Genomic DNA, 22,127 nt, shown 5'->3' with positions numbered 1-22,127 from the left:
TGGTATAGGCACCTTACTAATATCTTATTTATATATGCATATTTATATGTGTAAATTTATATGTACTATTTGAGAATTTAATTTCACTTTCTTCACCCAGACATGAACTTCCAAAGATCCTCTGCCAGGAACCTCAGTCATTGCCATTCTCAACATAGGCAGCTAATATAAATATAACTAATTAATTAGGTTAATTAAAATAAATAGAATTATTTGCATTTGATTTAATCTATTCTATATTTCTATTTTTTGGTAGATTATAGTACATATGTAAATATGTCAGACTAAATGAAAAAGATGAGAATTGACTGCATGACAGCCACTGGAAAACACTAAATGTTTTTTTCCCTTTCTTATTAAAATATGCTTTATGTAGCACACATCACTAAGCTTTATACTGGCTTTAGTAAACCTTCAAACACAAAAACTTTTAGAAAATAACTTATAAATGGAAAGGTGAATTTGATTAATATATGAGACTGAAGTATTGCAACTAAATCTTGTGCAACTCTACAGGACACAAGAAGTCATGCAAGTTCTTCACCTAGAAAGCACAGGACAAAGTGACAATAATAAAGAAGACTTTGCAGTTGAGTTTTACAGTTTTAGCTTCAGTTACTACATTTAAATAGTTCCAAATCCTGTCACAGCATTGTTGTCTGCTGTGCCTTTATCTCAAACAACTGTGACCCACATTAAGGCTCCAAGTGAAGGAAATGTGGGAGAATTTCTTTCAAAACTACCTAAAAACTATGGATTCTTATCAGAAGCAACAGCCAACATCATGACAGGCTATTAATTATTCATAGGAAAGAATAAAAGTCAGATATTTTTCATCAAGTGCTTGTTAACCATTTTAGAAATAGTTTGTGTGGTAATCATGCCAGATACCCGGAGTTCTCCTCCTAGTCTGATATCAGTTTCTCTACCAGAATGTTCAGGATAGGAACAAGTGTGAACTTCCTGCTATGCTCCATATTAAAAAGTCAGCAAACCTGGTAAAAAGAACCCAATGCATTGAAAAGCATATTTTTGGTCCATGGGCATTAATTTCCTTCACCTGTTGACTTGCAATTAAAGAAAATAACCTTGGGGGTTTTTCCCCCTAAGGGGAGATCCATTTTCTTGCAATGCCCCACATAGTTAGAGGGGGGAAAATATTTCTTCACAAGCAAAGAATTCATTTTTAGTTCAAGCTGCAGAGCTGACTTGCAATAAATTTTTAAGTTGTCCATGTGATATTTTCCATTTCAGACATTTAGATCTAGTGAATTCTGTAAACACACATTTCATATTTTTTTCTTTCTAATCATACCCATCATAGACTGGGTCTGTAGTTCTTAATTATTTTAGGAATTATGGAAAATTCTGTTCTTTGATTTTCTAATTTATTTCTATTACTTAAAACAGTCTAATTGGAAAATTTTTCATTTGGCATTCAGTTTGGCCCAGATGGAGTCTCTCATTTTACCTATTGTCGTTTCCCCACCAGTGTGTTCTCTGCAGTGATGGGCTGCTCAGACTGACCACTGACTCTGAAAGCTGCTGACTGCATACTCCTGGGGGCCCCTGGCACTCAGAAAAAGGTTCCAGGCTTCCAACTCTATGAAAGTTTCTTAGGTAACCACAACAAGAACATGCCAGCAAAGTACTTTCTCACTTTGCAGACTCAAAAACTGAAACAAAATTTGAAATACTTGATCTAGTCACAACAACAGACTTTAAAAAAAAGAGATTTACATCCAAACCTGCTTTTAAATCCAGTCAACTAACTGGATTTCATAATGTCAGATATTGAATTTATAGGTAGCAAATACATTCTATCTTTCAAGCAAGATGAGAAATAATGTGCACTGAGTCTGCGGGAGTTTCCCCATCGATTCATCCCATTCCTCATAATCCAGTGGCCGAAGATTCTAATGTATAGAATTATTTCATTTAGAAATATATAATGTATAGAAATGTATAGAAATTTTTCATTATTTTCATTCTTTCATCTTCTCTCCTTATGATCCCAATCTGGGGTCCACTGAATTCAAAAGAAGCAGATCAATGGCTTCACTGGGCTTTCAGTCAGCTGCAGAGCTGAGATAAGGCTGCAAATGTCAGAGCAGGCAGCGAGGCAGCATTGCCCCCAGCCCTGGCAGCCCTGCAGGGGAGCAGGTGTGGATGGGCTGTCTCAGGGCTCATGCTGCCTCCAGCCCTTCCCCAAATGCAAGTGCTCTCTTGCCCATCCCTAACTGCCCTCCAGCAGGGCTTTTCCAGGCCCTGTCTGGTTCCCGAGGAGGGAACCATTGCTCTGTGTTCTGTACACAGCCTTACCCTCGTTAGACTATTTTGCATCATTTAATACTCCTCACTGCACTTTCCATAACTTCTTTTCAGTGCCTACTATAAAGAGCAATCCTACTGGTAAATTAAGAGTATCACATATCAATAGTATCCTTCGCACAGCAGCCTTATATCATAGCTGAGAGAAAACTTAGCGAGACAATGACATTTATAACCTTAAAACCAAAGTATTAGATTGAAAGGGCTGCTTCATTCACCCAAGAATAACATACTGATGTACATATGGACAGTGTATAATTAAATGAGTATCTTACCTGATCTGTTTAATCATCAAAGCACAGACTTGATATAGAAAGCAAAATCAGAACTCAATATATTCTCCCCCACGGTGCTAAGCAAAAGAGAAGTTGTTATACAAATTCACACAGTTGAGAATAGGCAATTCTTCCAGTTCAAATCTGGAAACTCTCCTTTCTTGCACTTTGGGCTTCCAGCTAAGATAAATAATCTGCATGGAAACTGAAACCGCTGTTTCCAGTCTTGACAGATCTATCCATTTCAAAAAAGAAAAGTTGGTGGCACAACAGCAAAGAAACCCAAACAATCACCCCCTAATGCTGTACCTTAGCATAAATCAAAGATTTTAAAAAGGATTTTGATAGCTAAACTCTTAGGTTTGATTCCAAATACATAGAAATTTATAGAATAGATTAATAAATAGCACTAGAATCTATCACCCTAAAGACAATGAGTTTTTTGAAATATCAAAATTAATCCAATTCAGCATGTGTTTGACAGAACTAGCCTTTCAATAGAAATCACTGAAGTTCAGTTTGGAACCATAAATAGTGAAACATTTACAAGCTAATTGCACAGTAGTCATGTTTGAAAAGTCTTTTAAAGTGGGGAATCTTGTACATTTTCATGCTTTACAACATGATTCAAATTCAGCTCTACCATAACACTGTCCTTTATTGGTTTAAAATGCTTCTTGGAGAAGTCTGATAATTGCTATTAATTAAACATTTAAAGAAATGTAAACCCTTATTAAAATTTAGTCAAAAATAAAGCTTTAATTCATATTTCTTTCTCAATGACAACTGATCTCAGTGGAACTCCCTAAATTTACAGTTTAATTAAGACTAATTATAGACTCCAACTGGTGCAAAACACACAATGTAGAGAGAAACAAAAGGTTTCTATTTGTCTAACAGAGAGAGCATAGAAAACTACTCACTCTGCTTGGTCTTGGATTTGATCCTTGTTCCTCACTCTCATCAAAGAGAGACTTCCTCTAAAGGCAGGGGATAAAACTCCTTCCTCACTGAGGTCAGTGAAGCCAGAGTTTTTCATAAAATGCTTTGCTCTCAACTGATGAAGTCCCCAGGCAGCACAAAGCAAACAAAGAAATAACCAGTTTCAACCGCATCTTTACTACTTTTTACACACCTAAATACAAGAATATTTTACAAAAGCAGTAAGTTCCACTGTAAAATTAGGCAGTAAGTTTATTCTGGCCAAAGTCAAAAGCAGAATAAATTGATCAGTGTAGACTGTAACACTAACACTGTTTATTCTGGAACATCCATAACATCCATGGTCTTTAACAGGAACCAGTACTTTCCACTGATCATACACGACTGGGTTAAATTTTTGCCAATTCCCCTTGATAAAAAGTCTCTGGTAACATAAGGGTTACCCCATGGTCTCTTTGGATTTAATTAAAAACATTTATTGGAGTGATCTAACACATTTTATCTCCTAGCAACTGCGTTAACAATTACTTGAGTAACTTAAAAGACTGTCCCATAAGGCCCTAACTGGGACAGGGGAAAACATTGGTATTCTGCAGTGGCACCCAGGAGCTCTGGGTCCTTTTCCTCATGGTGACATTCCTGCACAGGCAGTACCTGGCACATTGACTTCCTGGCGTGTCTGCACCGCCGGAAATAACATGACAGGATTGCTTTGCTCCTTTCTGCAGCAATGACAAAGGCGCTGCTACTGTGGATTCAAATGAGGCCACAAGGACAAACAGCACTACTTAACCTCCCTGAAAATCTTCTCATGCTTCCCTGCAGAGTGTCCTGGTTGCCTTAGGAGTGAATCAGGCTATTTGGAAAATACAACATCACTGAGTACAGCTGAAAAATTTGTTGACTTGGGAAGGAGCAGATGTGGTTGTGACCCAGGTGTTGCTGTTTAGACACACCCAGGCAAACAGAGCAAGAGAACCAAAATCTGGGAAATTTCAAAGAATAGCCTGTGCTATTGATAATATAATTAAAACAGCAGTACAGGAAATTGAGGCACAAGCTGCATGAGTCCCTTGAATTTCCTGTCACATTAGATACTCCAGAGAAGAAACTTGATAAAGCTCAAGGACATAAAAGGGTATATTGTACAAAGACCACCTAAACCTCATTGACAGAATATCACATTACATGTACTGCACACAAGAAACAAAGCATCAATAATCTCTAATCCACATAAAGGACTTGGTGTGAAAGCACTTTTAGGCAGACTAGTTTGACAAAACTTTTTAAAAGCCAGGTAGGAGTTATAGATTTTTATTTCTATTTAGATAAATGTACTATACTCATTAAAGTTTTGTTTAATTGGAAAAACAAAATCACATCCACCTGCTACATACAAGATGGAACATAATGTGGTCAGACCACAGAAGGGCAATAAAAGGACACAGAATCAAAGGAGACAGATAACAAAAACATCACTTATAATGTTTCTGCCCTCAGACCAATACTATAGCTGTTCTATACACCCTAAATTGGGCAATAAGATGTTTGACCTTGACAAGAATTAGCTAGAGCATAGAGAAATATTTTGTGGAATAAAAATTTCCAGCAGCAGCCTGAGATATGGTTCCGAAAGGAGGTCCTGGCAGGCAGTCCCAGGGGTGCAGCACTACTCTTGCCAGTAGGGAGGTGATGTGGCAAAAACTGGGAAATATCACTGTAGAAAACGTAAAAGTTAACAGGTTGGATTACTCTGTCTGCCAATAACCCAAATCCATGCCCAGTCTCATGAAATTGTCTTTATAGTGAACTCCAGCCTAGGCCAGAAGAATTGGTAGATATCAGTCTCTCTGTGCAAGAAGAAGCAAATAGTGCTGCAAAATAAAATAATGGTAGTGCAGAGAGATGAAAACCCAGCTTCCCAGCCTACCCTTCAGAGTTACCAAAATGCAGCAGCTTCATAGGTCCATCACTCAAAGAGTAACTCTCTCCTGAAACTCCAAAATCAGTAGGGGCCAAGATAAGACTTGGAGTGGTGCAAACTCCATAAGCAGACTATTTAGAGCCCAAATGAAATAGGCACAGGGATCTCTTGGAGGAAGCCCTTCTGCATTGAAGATTTAAAAAGGATGAACAAATAGAACCTTCAGGCTAACTCTGCTTTTGATGCAAAGACTGGCATGCATAAATTTGTGATCTATTTGCCCTGGCTTTACCCTTGTTTCTTATTGAAGTTGCTTAATGATAACCGTATATTTCAGTCTTCATCTGCTAGAAAAATGCTGATCATTTTTTGTATTTATTTCCTAAATTGAATCCAGAAGTTGTAAAAGATGCAAGATTGATTTCACTGTGTTTGCCAGCTGCTGAGAAGACAGCAGGACTTCAGCCAACCCAGAGAACTAATTCCACTGCTTATTACTGCAGATAAACACCCAGAGCAGAGCTCTCTGCTCTCCCAGCCATAAGTCAATCACAAGAGGCAGAGGGCAGTTTGCTCTTTGCTGGACTAATAGCCTGGCAATTATAAATGTACTCCATTTCTTGCTAGACATCCCATTTTTTCCATGAATGCACCTTGTACAGAGTGGAGCCCAGCAGCTTTCACATCTTCATTTCCATTCCTAGGAAGGCAAAGAGGAATCTTTGGAGAGGTGTTTTATTTCAAAGTGTTTTTCAATAGGGAAAACTGTCCAGGACTGCCTGTGTGCACACCTTTCTATCATAATTTTTAATGGGCTGCATTGACTTCTGCACCTGATTAGCTGCTTTAGACTATGACACCTTAATAACAACCACAGTCAATGAAATGTAGCCAGCACATAGCCATGATGGAATGCACAGCTTGACAATTTAGTGACATGGATGTTTTCTGTGTGAACTTTGAAAAAATACAAAGACTTTAGAATTTACATTCACCTGAGAGTAGAAAACAGAAATTTTGTTACACTAAGGGCTTTCCAGCTGTCACTGGTATTTATAGGGCAGTCCATGACCTGTACAGATTGTTTCTAAATAAGTCACATCACAACAATAATGAATTTAGATGTAAAATCTGACAACCAGACAAGATTTCTTCAACAATCTTATTGGTGTCTTTAAGCCTCAACTGCCTGTAAAGTTTAGCTGTATCTCAATGGAGTCTGTGGAAAACTTTTACAGACTCAACAAAACTGGAAAAAAAAAATACTTTAGACAAGTGGGAGATAAAGAATGACCAAAGACACATAAAAGTCAAATAATTCAGGATAAAAAAACACATTGCAAGAAATCATGTGTAGAGATCATAATCTGAAAATACATGAATAACGCAGAAGTATTTCTATATTTTAGGCATATAGATGGTACAAATAGGATCTTCTGAACAAAACCATCAATAAAAATAAAAATAGGATCTTCTAAAAAGCATCAATAGATATCTTTGACAGGTAAAACTTAAATTGCTCTAAGTATACTTTTTTTTTGTTTAATATTCAAATCTTTGTTAATTTGAGTTTTGTAGCCAGACTTCTCCCCTTTTTTTCTTCAAGACTTTTTCATTTCAGTGAACCAGCTGATCTGATATTTCATGCACTGTGGGCTGCCTGGCAAGAAACTGAACATATTTGTCTACTTCAGTCACATAATCTAGGTCAGTGGCTCAAGAACCAAAGAAACAGTACAGGTGCTCTATTTTTTCCATCTCACTCTACTATATAAAACTGAAAGCATAGTAAATTCTGATTTCTGAGCTCAGAAATGGCATGTACCAATTCTCTGTCCAAACACAGAGAGCAAAAAACTGATGGCTCTAAATAAAATCTCAGCTATCCACCAGAGGCATCAGCATTGGAAAGCACAAAGCACAGATTTGGGAGATGACATGAGTCACTAAAACCTCAACCTAACAGCCACAATTAACAGATTTTATTTGGTTCTCCTACCCTTGAAAATGCCTGTTTCCAAGTGGTTTCTCCTCTCTGTTAACTAGCAGGGTTTCACATACCTGCAGATACATAACCATCGATGCTCCCCCTCTATTTATTTCTGCATTTCAGTAAACAAAACAAGCTGAACTCTTTTACTCCTATGGTAGTAAAGAGATTAGATACTTCAGCTAAAAGGCCAACATTATTAAGGAAAAAATGTCAAAACAGATTCTGATTTCATTCGAGAGAGTCAACTGAACTGTTGACTTCACAGCTGTAAAAATTATGCCATCTCATTTTGTTCCATAGAGAGGGCTCCTAAAAACATTGTGAGAACTCAGCCTTGCAGAATGAATAAAGAGAAGGGAGCTCCAGGTTTCAGTCCTTCAGGATACTGAAACCACTAAGAATTAAACTCAATCCTCAGGTCTGACTGCTCAAAGGTTCAGGAGGCTCCTGTAAAGGACAGCTGGGCTATCACTGGTAAACATTTTGGCTAAAATGAGGCTGAGCTAAGCACCTTTGTTCCCAGAGTGCCTCCCAGTGCCAACCATAATTATCACTGCACTCATGAATCCTGGATGCAAATAGTCTTGAAATAATAGAACACAGAGGAACTCCCTAACAGTGGAGCTTAAATACCTCAGGGACAACAAAGAAGATATTAAAACAGTGCTAGGGGTGTGAAATGTTATAAATAACTTTGGCTGTTTAGACTGAAATATTGCTTGCCTACAGCAGTAACCCAAGGTATGGTTGCAGTTTCAGCTGCAGAAGTCTTTGTATTCTTTTATTGATTTTAAAATTGCCTGCCACATGCCCTAGAAAAAATAATTTGTAGTCTACAGTACTATGGATAAACAAGTATGATTAGTCCCATGGATAAATGAATGCATTTGTACCCAACCTCTCTCCTTCCCTTTGCCTCCTGTTTTCCTGTTGGGTAGTAAAGTGATGATGATCCTACACAACATCTGGGTATCTTGTTCCAATACTGCTTTGCTCTGTCTCCCTGACTAAATTCAAAGTGAAGGAATTTGCTTGTTCATTTTGCTGAGCAATGGGAAATCTCCTCCAAGCAGAAGTTAAACTTTGCAACTCAAAATTAAATTCCTGCAAAGAGAGTCTTAGTAACAAAAAGACTCAGCTTATAAAAAATGCTTTATGTTTGTAGGTATCACAAAAATCTGATAGGAAAGATTATACTCTTTTCTCTTTAGTAGTAACTTTTAATTAACAATTATTTCATGGCTTAGAGCAGCCTGTACAAGCTGTGGCAAAATATAATTCTCCCATTTTGTTTTACAAGCACTTACTTACACTTCAAGTAACACCTATTTGAAAGTGCATCTTCAAAATTGAAGTCTATTTTTCAATACTGAAAGGTAACACAGTCATATTAAGGGAAAATAATGAGCAAGCATGCTGCTACTTTGTGAATGTCAGCAGGTCTTTGTTCAAATTCCTACCTCAACTTTAATTAATTATATATGTGGGGGAGATATATATACACACACACACACACTCTCAAGATTTTCCTGGTATCCCATTCCCCACACCAGCTGGGGTTTGACTGAAAACTCATCTCTCAGATCAACTTCAAGTTAGTAAAATATCTAAGCTAACCAGGTCTGCTAGAAATCTCAGTAATCCACAGAAATTAAAATCATCCTCCTGAATGAGTACCCAACACTCCAGTCTACAATCAGAATTTAATGCAAGACTGATTTTCTAAGCATGTGTGTTTATCAAGACATCTTTGCAGTGGGTTGATAACTAGGTTTTTCCTATCTTTCTTCTAATATTTCTTTATAAAAATGTTATTTTAATTATGAATTATCTTCTGATTTAACATTTTCCTTTAACTGGCAAATATTTGTAGCAATTAATTCCTCCAGATTGACTCAGACAGTGTGAGTCACGCCTTCCCTTGGGGATTTAACAATTACATAACTATGCTTATCCATACCACCACATATAACACCTGGATGTCAAGTTCCTGGAAGTGTTTCTATCCTTATAAATAATGCAACATCCTAATGCTGCTAATTATGACATGTACATAATTTACTGCTCTCTAGAGGCAACAGAAATTTCTCACTTCTACAGAGTTCATAATATTAGTTTTTCTAGAGACAATATTGAGGAAAATTATCTCAGAGCAAGAAGGTGGATGGAATTCTTCTCTTCCTGCTTATGTTACACTTCCATGAATAGAGTGGGAATTTTCAGTAAGTCAATCATTCAGGGCAATGTCTGATTTAGAACAATATTCAAACCCCCCCACTCCTTTATAAGTAAATATTTGCACTTCCAAGTGCATCAATTTGCAAAGAATTTTGAACATGGGCATGTTTGACAATCACTAATTCACCAAGAGAATTTTAGTAGAATAAAGCAAAATGGTTAATTTCAGGTTTTTTGGTTTGGAATGTTGTTTTCTTTTTCTTTTTAGTAGTCCAAAAACTGGTGTACATTGAATCAGATCTGAGGAGATATTTCAAAGGTCTAGCTGACAAATTAAGTTTAACAGACCCATTACATGGAAAAAAAAAATTAATTAACAAAATAGGCTCATGCTGGTATTATGCAGTTTGAATGGAGTAGACACAGTAAGTTGCAAGGAATTAGCAGTTCAACATTTTCATTAACCAGTAACAAAATGGAGCATGTTTAATTTTGAATATGCAACCTGAGAAATGTGAAAAAAAAAATCTGATTCTTGATAAGTGACTGTTTAACTTATTTCTCATACACTATAAAAGACTTCAAGTCCTTACTCACTCTTGGATATCCTGACTGTGTATCAACTATGTGTTCTTAATTAAGAGGATTCATCTTTTTTTCTTTGTTTACTGAGAACATGAGAGGTTTCATGGTAGCCGGTGTGACTCCAAGTTGGATTATTATGAAAGTGTTACAACTGATCTGTGGAAATGCCTTAGAAAATCTCCTGCTCTCACAAGATTCATCACAGAATCTTTTTATTTGTTGGGCTTTTCTCCTTTCAGCATCAAATCATGCTTGAGCGTATGGACAGCACATTTGCTGTTTTGGGTGGAATTTAGCTTTCAGTAGGAAAGAATTCCATGCAGAAGTGCACAGTGTCTGAATTCAGTAGCAAGTGACCAGCAGAGACCCCTAGCACACATCAAGCTGGGTTTGCTTGTTCCACTTCGTCCTGCTGAACACAAAGTTCTTGTTTAATTTGAGCAATGCATGTTCAAGTTATTTCGAAAACTTGACCTTTACCCTCTTATTATAGCATGAGATAATATTTAGTATTGGCAGTTAACTTCTAAAATAAACTCAATTTTTTAAAATTTTATATGAATATATAATGTATAAATGATAATATAAATTTTTCTAGAATCCAAGCAGGCACGTTTCCAGTAAGCTAATATGACAATCTAGCACTTCTTTGGTAAGAAGATTTACTGCAATAAAGTATTTCATGCCAACTTTTCTTTACAGAAAGGTGAGAAACTGTGACAAAGAAATGTTTGAAATTAAGTTAGTTTTTAAAAAATCAAAGTTTAAAAAAAAGTCTTTTTTTCTCCCCCCAGAAAATTACTATCACCTCCTTTGAACTCTGAGAAGCTCTTTGAATATATGCTTTTTTTTGGAAAATGTCACTGCTGTTGAATTTCTGCTGCAGGTAAATGGTAATATTTTTACCAAATTAATTTAATTTTCTCATTTTTACCAGAAAAATCTGCCTTTCCCTCTTTATTTCCTGCGATTGTCATCAATTTAGTCTTCTGTTTTCAGGGCATGTGAAGCCTTTTTTCAAGCTCCAAGCTAAGAATTGTTAGTTTTATTCAGATTTTCTGTTAAAAAGTGGTGAAAACACTCTTCCCACACCCTCTACATACTATGAGTCCTGTATTTTCCTAACCACAGAGTAGGGGTTTATTAGACCCAGAGATACTCCATTTCTCTTATGTGAAATCCACAGATGGATCCCAAATCTTTGGCCAATTTTTGCTACTTATTTCTGCAAGAGAAATTTCAAACACCAAGTTAGCTCTTCAGGCAGCAATTAAACTGAAAGAGTATAAAGTGCTTAAACTTATACAAAAATTCCTCTTGTCTTTTTGCTCAAAAGATCTATAGACAGTTTATTTCTGACAGTATCATTGTAATGTCATTAGTCACAAAATACAGCAACAATTGGAGGGAGCTCACCTATGGTCCAAAAAAATTGTCTCATAATGTTTAAAATCAAAATTAATGCACTAATCATAGGTACAGAGACCTTGAAATAACCTCAATAAAGAAATGTTGAAGACAGTCCTAATTGTAAAATGTGTCAAGAAGAAATTTTAGGAGCAATAAGAAAGGTCAAGACAATTAATTTTATTGGATTTTTCTCTCTGATTAATGCTAGATAGAAATAAAGCGATTCAGCACACCAACATTGCTGTTTATATATAAACACCAAGAGATCACAAGCTGCTTATGAAAAGGAGTCTTTAGAGCCCTTCATTTAGAAATATCATCTACCTCAATAATAACTGTCCATTTGGACAGGTTTCACCTTTGCTTCAATTAAATTTCCTTTCCCAATGTGAAATGCAATCAAGGTCCATCAATAATTGTTTTAGGCCAGAGTCAGAAGGCTGAGGGCAGAACTGGCTCAGGCTCAGGAGGCTGCTTCCTCATTTCTGGGACTTGTACAGCACCACTCCAAGTCCTCTGCTGACAGATCATTTATAAGTATTTCTCTTTGCAATTATATTCCCAGCTTGTTCAGTGAAATTGATTTTAAGCTAAATAATTACTTTAGACAAAGTCACAGATTTCTCTGTTATGACTGATACAGAGAGGCAGCTGAACAGGACGCATTAATAAATTTGTGAACTACTTTGAACAAATTACATGTATTGTTACAAGGAAGATTTACAGCAATAGGAGATCTAATTAAGTGCATCATAAAACAAAACATGGGCCAGATGTCAAACTGATAAATCAGCTTTTTTATTGATATTCTGATGAGTTTTCACTTCTGTTAAGAAATATTTTCACCCTACATGACAATATTGAGCTATCCAATGGTTTCTAACATGTGAGCAAGATGAAGTCTGTAAACCTCTCATTTTGTAATTTTGTGTTGAGTGAATTGAAGTTCAGTTAAACATAATTCTTAACTCAGAATTAATGTCCAATAATGATATTGATAATGAGATAATGATGTTGTTTATGTTTCAGCTGGTCCTACACCATGCATAAACATGATAGCTGCCTTTTCTAAAAGCAGAATAGCATATATGGAGTATATTTACAGGCAAAATCTTTTACCTAGAAGTACAGAGAAAAGTTAGAGAATACATCAAAGGCTAGAAATATGTTTTTATAATTATTTTTATAAGTGAGCAAGTCAGCATTTTCTCATCTCCAGGATTTGCCATATTTTATTAGTATATAATTTTATATATTTATAAAATATAAAAAATCCATGTGCATTCATGTACCATGGAAGTGATCAAAAAGGAATCTCACACTTATTTTCAAAACTAAATATCTCTTTGTCACTTGAGCAACACTCAGGACACAGATCAGACCCACTCAAAATAAATCTGGGAAAGCATCTGCAGCTTGTGTGAGCTTCCAACTCTTAGACTGTTTTGTAATCCCTGCACACCACTGAAAGAAGGACAGAGGCAAACTGGACTTGGATAATAAAACAAAGAAAATTATGGAAAGGCTAATTAAGGTCTTAACTGAAATAATATTGTTTGTTTATGTGACAGCAAAACTGTGACTTGATAGCCATTCATAAAACCTGCAGCATGTAAATCTATATTAGGAGAAGATTACAGAAAGTGCCTTAGGAGGGGATAAATTGGGATAAATTAATGAAGCAAGAAAATAGAAAATATATATTATCAGAATAAGAAAAAATATGACTAGAAATCCTTCAGAATAACTTTCTAACCTGGAAAGACTAAATTTGTCAGTGCTGGAGAGCTAATACTATTCTTTGCCATTTATTCAATAGCAAATTTATTCAATGGCCAAATTCAATGGCAAACCTAAGGAATATATTTTTCTGAAGTTACTTACTGGTAAAGTCAGCATTGCACTTGCTTTGCATTACCTTTAAAATGTGTCTCCCACTGAGAGTCTGTGACTTTCCATTCAGGAAAACTTTCAAAGAGAGTACCCAAGAAAATGACTGCTGGCTCAAGAACAAGAAAAAAATTGAAAGGATTTCATGATCCAAATTATATTGTAGGAACAAGAGTTTGCATTCAGAGTAAAGATGTCTTGTAAAAGAACAAAGTCAATAGGACTATAAACCCGTACTCTGCCCATTTCACCATTGATACGGAGCAGCCACAGAGAGAAAAGGAAGATTCTGAAAGCATCACAAAAGCAGAAGTCAGCAGATCTTACAAAGACAAATATAAGTTTTAAGTAGAACACCACTGATCTGTATAATTGATTTTTCTGCCAGCATCTGCATATCCCAAAGGGCAGTCCAAGTCATGAAAGGAAAAAGTAAACTAAATAAAGGAAAGGACAAGTTGGGTGTTGAACCTCTGCCTTGTAAGGGGGAAATGAAGCCCAGACACCTTGTTCTATCAAAAGTGGGTAAGGAAAGAAAGGGTTGAAGTTTTCATCACTAAAATGTTCACTCATGTGCCCTGCACTCTGTAGAAGAGCACAGCAGCCCCAGAGTGCTGCTTATCCAGACTCCAGTCAGGCTAGAGATACTTCAGCAGTGTCAGTGAGGGTGGAGTCACCTTTCTGTGCCAAGAGCAACACCGAGGCTTCCCAGCCTTGTCCCCATGGACCATCCCTCCTGCTGCTGGTTTTCCTTTTGGTGCAAAGTGCAGCTACGTGCACTGGGAGCCTGCTTCAGGCAATGGAGAGATCCTGACTTTCTACTCAGCCTGCATAATACATGCAAATCAGTACTGCAAGAATCAAAAGTAATTATGTGGTGTAAATGAAACCAAGGCTCTCACAGCTGATCTGCCACGGTGGGGACTGTCCTGTCAGGCTCTCTGCCATCTGTGCCAGCCACCTTGGGCTCTGTGGGCAGAGAAACCACTCACACCTTGCAGGGCTGTAGCTATTTGTAACCACCACTAACACTGCACAGGCAGCAGGTGGAAATTCAGCATTATGTCTCCATTCTATTACCTGTGTTGAAGATTTCATAGGGCTACAAATAAGGAGAAACTAAGACTTGGATCAGAAAGTGCAATAAATGAAACCATGTTTCATACGCCAGTTTCCTCTGGATCACCTCTCACTGTTTTGCTTTCAGGTTGTGGTAGAGTACCTGTCTTTTCTGCCCCATTTCATCTTTACTCTAAAGGTGTAAAATAGAAAGCAGTTCTACACATTTCTTTTCCAGGGCAAACTTTGGGCTTTTTCACTTTCCAGTGCGTAGTCAGCTGGGCTGAAGTGGAAAAGCTGGCACTGGATGCATCACAGCTGCAATGGGGCACAGTTCAGGATGGTTCCAGCTGAATTTTGTGTTATTGAATGGCATTTTGGAGCTCCAGTTAAAAAAAAAGGCTTTTTATCTTGTACAGTTATGCTTCCTTTTGCCTCATGTCTTCTACCTTCTACATGAAGGTGAATGAATGGAAGATTTTGGGGCTGGGCATAATCTACAGACATACTGGAGCTCTGCCACTAGACATCTGAAGGTTATAGAGAGATCCACACATGTTCCCTTAAGTGTGTTTATCAAGTTGGTTAATCAAGAAAAGGCCATTTCCCCTACTCTTAAAACAGAGAAATGTTCTTTTTATTTGTATTCCAAACTGGTTCAAGCTAAAAATATTTTTTATTGAAAGTGATTTATTGGACAAAAATCAGAATTCCAGCCAGATAAAGGCATAAAACATGAACTTTACTTTAAAGACAATAAGCCATTTAAAATTCTTACTCCATAGAATTCAGTAACATTCAGAAAGATTGAAAAAGATTTAGGCTCATTCATTACTTTGACTTCTAGCCTAAGTAATTCTGACTCCATAGTTAAACAAATTACGTCAATGAAAAGTAATTCCAATGAGTTTTGAATCAAATCTATTATAACAGAAGGCACTAAAAAAATCTCTATGAATTGCATAGGAATTTTAAGCAAAGAGAGGTACTGTGACCTAATAGTGAAAGCCACAGTCCAGGACACAGTCCCTAAAAAAAACCCCAACAACTTTACTCATTTAAAAAAACCCAAAAAACAAGCACAAACCTCTCCTCTAAATATCAGGATATTTTGTTTTGTTTTTTTTACTACATATTATAAAATATAAAGGAAATAGATTTGCTTAATTTTTGACCAGGATGCAAAATAACTTTTAAAATTATTTATTACTTTCCAACAGTCTTTTACCTCATGACCTCACAGGATTCAGTCTCCCACAGGCAAACAGCCATAAAAATAACTTATTCCTCTGATACTTCCACACGTTCTAGAAATGCCTAGAAGGCAGCAAAGAAACCCAGCTACTTGTGTGACTTCTCATAGAGCATCCCAGGTAATTTCTGTGTATTGTGCAGTTATTGTGTCTATTTTACTCTGAATAGGAATAAGAAAAAGATTTTTAATTTCACCTCAGAAAACATTAGAAAATGTTTTGTTCTAAATGTGCAAGATTTTGCTGTCACTGGTAAAGAGTTCTAAGGCTTCAATAGTACCACTCCTCCCATGATTCTGAAGGTGACAGATCTGCTATGCCTTACAAAATCAAGAGAAAGAAAATCTGGAAGTGACAGTTTGCACTGAAACCAGATGAGAACTCTTATTCAGCAGCACATATTCCCTTTTCAAAAAGCATTTTGCAGGGCTCACCATAATGATCTTCAGAAGAATTGATTGTTGTTGATGCTCATTTGGAAACCCAAAGGACTGAATTCCAGATAGGAACTTCGCAGCACAGCAGCTCCAGGTTTTCTGGAATCAAATGTTCACTGGGTTCCCAGACACTTTTCAGTTTGTAGAGGAGGCAGCTCACATTAAGTGACTTGAGAAGGGGCAAATGTTAATCTCATTTTACCCATCTTTTCACTCAGGAAATTATTTATCTTTTGGCAATCGGCAGTGCCAAACAGATATGGATGACTAATGATGAAGGTCATTTGCTGAACATTGTTTCTTTCTGAAGGAGATGTTCATTTCTCAGCTGCCATGGACAAAATTAAAAAATTTTCTACAGCAGGCAGAATTTTAAGAAACAATGGATTTCTCTTTTTATAAAGACAGTACCTTAGTTTTAGTCTGTAATTGCAAAGGTACAGTCACAAACATTTTCACAAACTTAAATTCAAGCACAGGTAATGAATTAACACTTAATAGATTAACTGTCATTATTTAATTCTTCAGTTATATTGATTTAATTGGTGAAAGCACCACAGTCTATTTCACTTCTTTCTTTATAAGAAAGGAAGTTTTATATAGATATCAAATTATCATTAATAAAATTATTCTAGGGAAATTTTTATTGCTGTATCCTTATATAAAATTGCAGTTGTAGTTCAGTGAACTGTAATCATTCTAATTACCTCAGTTAGAAGCTGGTTTGAAAATTTGCCTACAGTCAAAGAATCAAGTATGACAAATCTAAGGTAGAATTACTAATTCCAAGTGTCATGGTTTACCCCCAGCCAGCAGCAAAGCCCCACACAGCTGTTCACTCACTGCCCTGGCAGGGCTGGGGAGAGAATTAAATGGGTAAAAGCAAGAAAACTCAAGGGCTGAGATAAGAACAGTTTAATAATTTAAACAATAATTAAGAAAAAAAAACAAACCAAAACCCTAAAACAATAAATTATAATGAAAAGGAAAAAAAAACCCACAAAGACAGAAATAAAATCCAAGAAAGGCAAGTGATGCAAATAAAAGTGAGTGCTCAGCGCCAGCTGAGTGATGCTCATCCAGTCCCCAGGCAGCAGCCCACGTTCCCCACTGACCTCCCCCAGGTTACACACTGGGCATGAAGCCATCTGGTCTGGGATATCTCTTGGGTCAGCTGGGGCAGCTGTGTCCCCTCCCAGCTCCTTCTTGCTGGCAGCATGGGCTAAGGAGGAGAAAGGGCCTTGACTGTGCAATCCCTGCTCAGCAATAACTGAAACATCACTGCATTATCTAAACTGCTCCCAGCACAGCTGCAAGCCACAGCCCCACACCGACTACTGTGAAGAAAAATAACTCAATTTCAGCCAAAATCAGCACAGCAAATCAGTTTATTCTTTAGTAAGAGGCGCTGCAACTTTTGAAAGGCAGCAGTGTGCCATTACACCCAGTCTCAGAGACTCGGAGAAGAAAAGGCTTAGCCATTCTATTTAATTATAAGCTTCATTTTTGTTAATGGCATGCTCTTCACAGACACTTAATAGGAAGCTTTTTTTGCAAATTGCAACGTGTGCAGTACACAAAAAAGAGAAGAGACTTCTATTGTAATCATGCGATGGTCTTACACACAGGAAATTTTTATTTTTCCAAATAAGACTGCTGTGACAGATGTTTTAAAGCAGTCTATTATAGCTGCTAGATAGTCTATCACAGGTTATCACCTTGCCAGCTCAAAGGGAAAGACTGACATAGCACTTTGGGACTCTGACTTGCCTTGGGGGCTGACCTGGGCTCCACACAGCAGAGCAACCCCCCAAAAAAGATGCAGCTGTACCAGGTACCTGGATATTCTCAGAACCCCAGTGATTCCTTTTGCCCCATTTTCCACACACATGGTTGTTTGCAATGCACAGACACATTTCAAGTGTGACATGCCAGACACATGCCAGTGCTGGCTCTGTGTGGCTCTATGTACACAGTTTGCACATGGCTGGGACCTCTATCCCATACAGGCCACAGCTGCTTCTTCTCTGCCTCATCCAATGCAAAATGGAAAAGAAAAATTCAGACTAAAGCAATTTTGACCATAAAGCAAATCTATTTCACAGTTATGATGAAAACAATCTAGTTTTCATTTGTTTCAGTATTTACTCAGAAAATAAAGCACAACAGAAAAGAGCTGTGGATTAATTCAGTCTCAAATTATAGTTGCACACTGTCCTTTTTCCAGAATGGATTGCACTGCTGTAAGCTAACCCACAAGCACATAAAATAATCACAGAACTCTATTTGCCATGGCTTATACTTCTGTGGAACTACTGAAGTAACAACATATTATCCCAAGGGAAGACATTACCAAAGATTAGAAAAATGTCTCAGAAGAAAGCAGATTTCTATGTAAAGGTTGCTGTGATTTACCAGTAACCATTCAGTGAGAAGATTCCTCATATTTTATCACTGTGAAATTGAAAAACACCTTTTGAGCCAGTGTCACACCTTTAAATTTCCCAAATACTAAAAAAAACCACCAACTCAAAATTTTCCAACCATTGCATGCAAAAAAAAAAAAAAAATTTAAAAAAGATTGATTGATTTATTTAAAAAATGAATAATTTTATATTGTCCTGATACAGTTAATTCTATAGATCATACCTAAGATGCTTCATAAAATTAAGTATTAAATGTAATGAAGATTCAATATTATAATACATTTAATTTTTTCTATAAATATACTCTTAAATATCTGTTTAACAATGTAATATCATCAATGTTCATGAAATAAACTTCAGAGTAAAAAAAAACATTTTGGATATTTGAAAAACCCCATTGTTTGTGCATGTCCAGTGATTCAGAAAGAAATCCTGTGTGTATAGATAACCATCAGCTAACTCTACAGAGCAGGGATTTTAGGCTTTGAGAATAAAGGAAACAAAGAAAAATGTGGAACATGGAGTCTCCCAACTTGTTTTGGTATCTATTTCTGGATTCCTGTTTCTTAAATACAGTACATTTACTTGGAACATTCTAGCTTCTACCTCGATTTTAGGTATAATTTTCTCTTTCATTATCTGCTGGAGATCACAAATCCTGACAACTCATCCTGTAATTAACAACTGGATCTAGCTTGCCTTGTGCTTTTTTGCTTTGCTGAATTGACAGCTTTTGAACCAGCTCTGCAGGGTAGCTCAAGGCTCCAGGGCAAAAAACACAAAGAAAAAAGTAACAGAATTAGCAAAACAGGAATGAGGAGGGGGGAGAAATACAGTAGTGGTAGTAAGAGCATGGGAGAAAGAAAAATGAGCTGTTCAATCAAATCAGGTGGCTACAAGTTCCACTTTGTTTCACAATAGAGGACAGAAAGAACTTCATGGTGCTGCTGTCCATAAGTGAATTTAAAATGAGTGATGAAGCATCCTCCTCCACAGAAGTTATAAATTCTGTTCATCCCTGAAATAACTACATTGCTATTCATATAAATGCTCTAAGTAGTAAAGTGCAAGTTTGAAAGAAGCAGCTTGGTGAATATTTTGATGAGGCAGGGACTAGGAAAATTGAATGCCATGAACTACAGCAGCTAATTCCAATTTCAGCTATATCCTAGCTCTCATTAAAATACAAACTGACAAAATAATTTGGTGCTGCTGTGACACATTGAGATTGAGGTTGAGAGTGTTAAAATGGCTGGAGTACCCTAGCAGTAAAATTTACAATTAAATCTGAAGCAAGATTTGGGGGAGGAGGAGAAGGGGAGATGCTTTTTTCTTTGGAAAAAGACAGAAAAACATCTCAGAGGGGAAAAAAATTCCCTTATAACCCCTCAAATGAGCAAGAAAAGAACTGATAACACTCTTAACTCAGTACTTCCCTTTGTGGTGACTGACCACACACCACAGTCTCTGCCTTCTGCCAGGGAATTTTAACTGGCACCCGAGGCCAGTGTACTGCCTGGAGCGAGTCACCATGAAATATCTCATTTTATAGCTCTTAATATCATCTTATTAGACAGAAATAGCAAACAGTGCAGGGGATCCCTGGTGTTGTCCAGCCAGACACTGAGGTGTGGCACAGGAGCCCCTTCTGAGGCAGAGAACAAATCATTTTCAGCTCTTGCTGAAGGTCACAGGTCTATGCTCATAACCAAATATTCTCTTTGTATTTACAGTCTCTATTCACAACACCCTTGTATCATAACTAAGTTTTAAAGCAAATATTTCACATTAAAGCCATAACAAAGCATTTTCAGAAGTATTTAAATATAAGGAAAGCTCTTGTCTATTTTGTTCAGGTTCTGCTTACTTTCAAGAATTTCAGTATTGCTTCTTACATAAAACAAGTCTTAACATCTGAAGCAGATACTTATTCTGGATTATTTGCAAAAAATTTTAGATCATAATAGACCATAATGTTAAAGCATAACATTTATCTGGTGAAAGCATGACAAAAATGACATGAAACACTTAATTGCAAATTTATAAAAACATTTGCTTTATGCTCAATCTACACCAATAATTCGCTTTAATGGCCCAGTCATGAGTAGCCATGCCAGCTGAATGACTAAAGGCAGAGGATGGGCATAAAGGACACATCAGCATGGGCTTTGTTGGAGGTGCTGTGAAAGCAAAGTGCACAGCTCTTGCCGTATCAGCCCCCACAGAGCAGCTCTGTCAGTGAGTTACGTGTGCAGGCTGCTGAGTTTAGGTGCTGGGACAGTCTCATGCACATGCCTTGTGTGACCGAGTCTCACTGGGCCTAAACTCGGAAATTTTCAAATGAACGCTAGAAACATAGTAAGGAGCACAATAAGGGAAACTGGCAAAACCTTGCTGCTATTCAGAGCAGTCTCTGAAACTTTCTTCACTTTATTTGTTAAACATCTGTCTAGTTCTGTTGTTATTATACTGTACCACCAACTTAAATTTATCTCTGTCAGATTTTAAACAGCACCTGGAATGCAATTATATGCCTCATGATACATTAGCAGCAAGAACAGAATTTGTTTGACATTTTTAACTTGTCCTTATGGGATATTACAAGGGCAGGGCACTACAAGGAAAAGTGAACAAACAAACAAACAAAAAGGAGTAATCAAAATCCAAAATTCTCATGTTAAATTCAAGAAATTAACACAGATCACCATTAATACATAAGCATAAAGCCAGGACATAATGACATATAATCAAGATATTGTATTGTATAGCCTGAACTGTAGGTAAAAAGTTTAGTTAAGAGTGAATATTTTATTCTACTTACACCAGACATCTTATTTGTACGGGCAAAGGCATGGAAAGGAAGACAACCTACCCAGCTTCAAGGAACCAAATGGACACCCTTTGTGATCTTTGAGAGAAAAATAGAAGTGTATCAACAAAAAGCACTGCTTTCAAAACCCAGCATATAATCAATGACTTTTTGGGCATTGGTTTGGCTTTTTTTTTGTTTTCCCTCTACCTCTGAGTTACAGGAAGTCTTTCCAATTCCAAAAATGAAAAAACAAACAAATCATCCTGGCTGCTGTGGTCAAAGCCACACGAAGAACAGATTCAGAAAGTCTTTAGATGAGCAAGAAAAAGCAACAGAACACATTTATTGGTCAAAAGAGGGCCAGTGGAACAAAGATGCACACAATGTCTAGTTAATAATAGGGCAATTAGTAACTACAAAAGAATAAATACTGGTCCCAAAACCCCCAGCTGGTGAAAAGGCTGTGTCATGCCATGGAAATCAGGTTAAAAAAAATGAAAGCTTTTGTTTTAAATTCCAATATTATTCAGTGACAATACCAACAAAAGCTTAACTGTTCCTCTCATGCCTGGTGCTTTGAGTTCTGCAGAAACTTTGAGGGGGCAATGTAAC

General features: G+C 36.9%; 1 protein-coding gene across 1 annotated transcript in view; it reads right to left on the bottom strand.

The window, feature by feature from the left end:
• The window catches only part of TFPI (tissue factor pathway inhibitor), a 141,943-nt gene extending 138,406 nt beyond the window's left edge, over window positions 1–3,537 (bottom strand). The window contains exon 1 of the mRNA XM_088058956.1: window positions 3,530–3,537. The gene's annotated coding sequence lies outside the window, so the exon portion shown is untranslated. The remainder of the gene's footprint in view (window positions 1–3,529) is intronic.
• Between the last annotated feature and the right edge of the window lie 18,590 nt (window positions 3,538–22,127).

The sequence above is a fragment of the Pseudopodoces humilis genome, chromosome 8 (genome assembly GCF_049639895.1).
Source record: "Pseudopodoces humilis isolate 2021_Gansu_Grassland_sample_001 chromosome 8, ASM4963989v1, whole genome shotgun sequence".
Taxonomy (NCBI): domain Eukaryota; kingdom Metazoa; phylum Chordata; class Aves; order Passeriformes; family Paridae; genus Pseudopodoces; species Pseudopodoces humilis.
The sequence above is the reverse complement of the archived record's forward strand: the minus strand, read 5'-3'. Positions and strand labels throughout refer to the sequence as shown.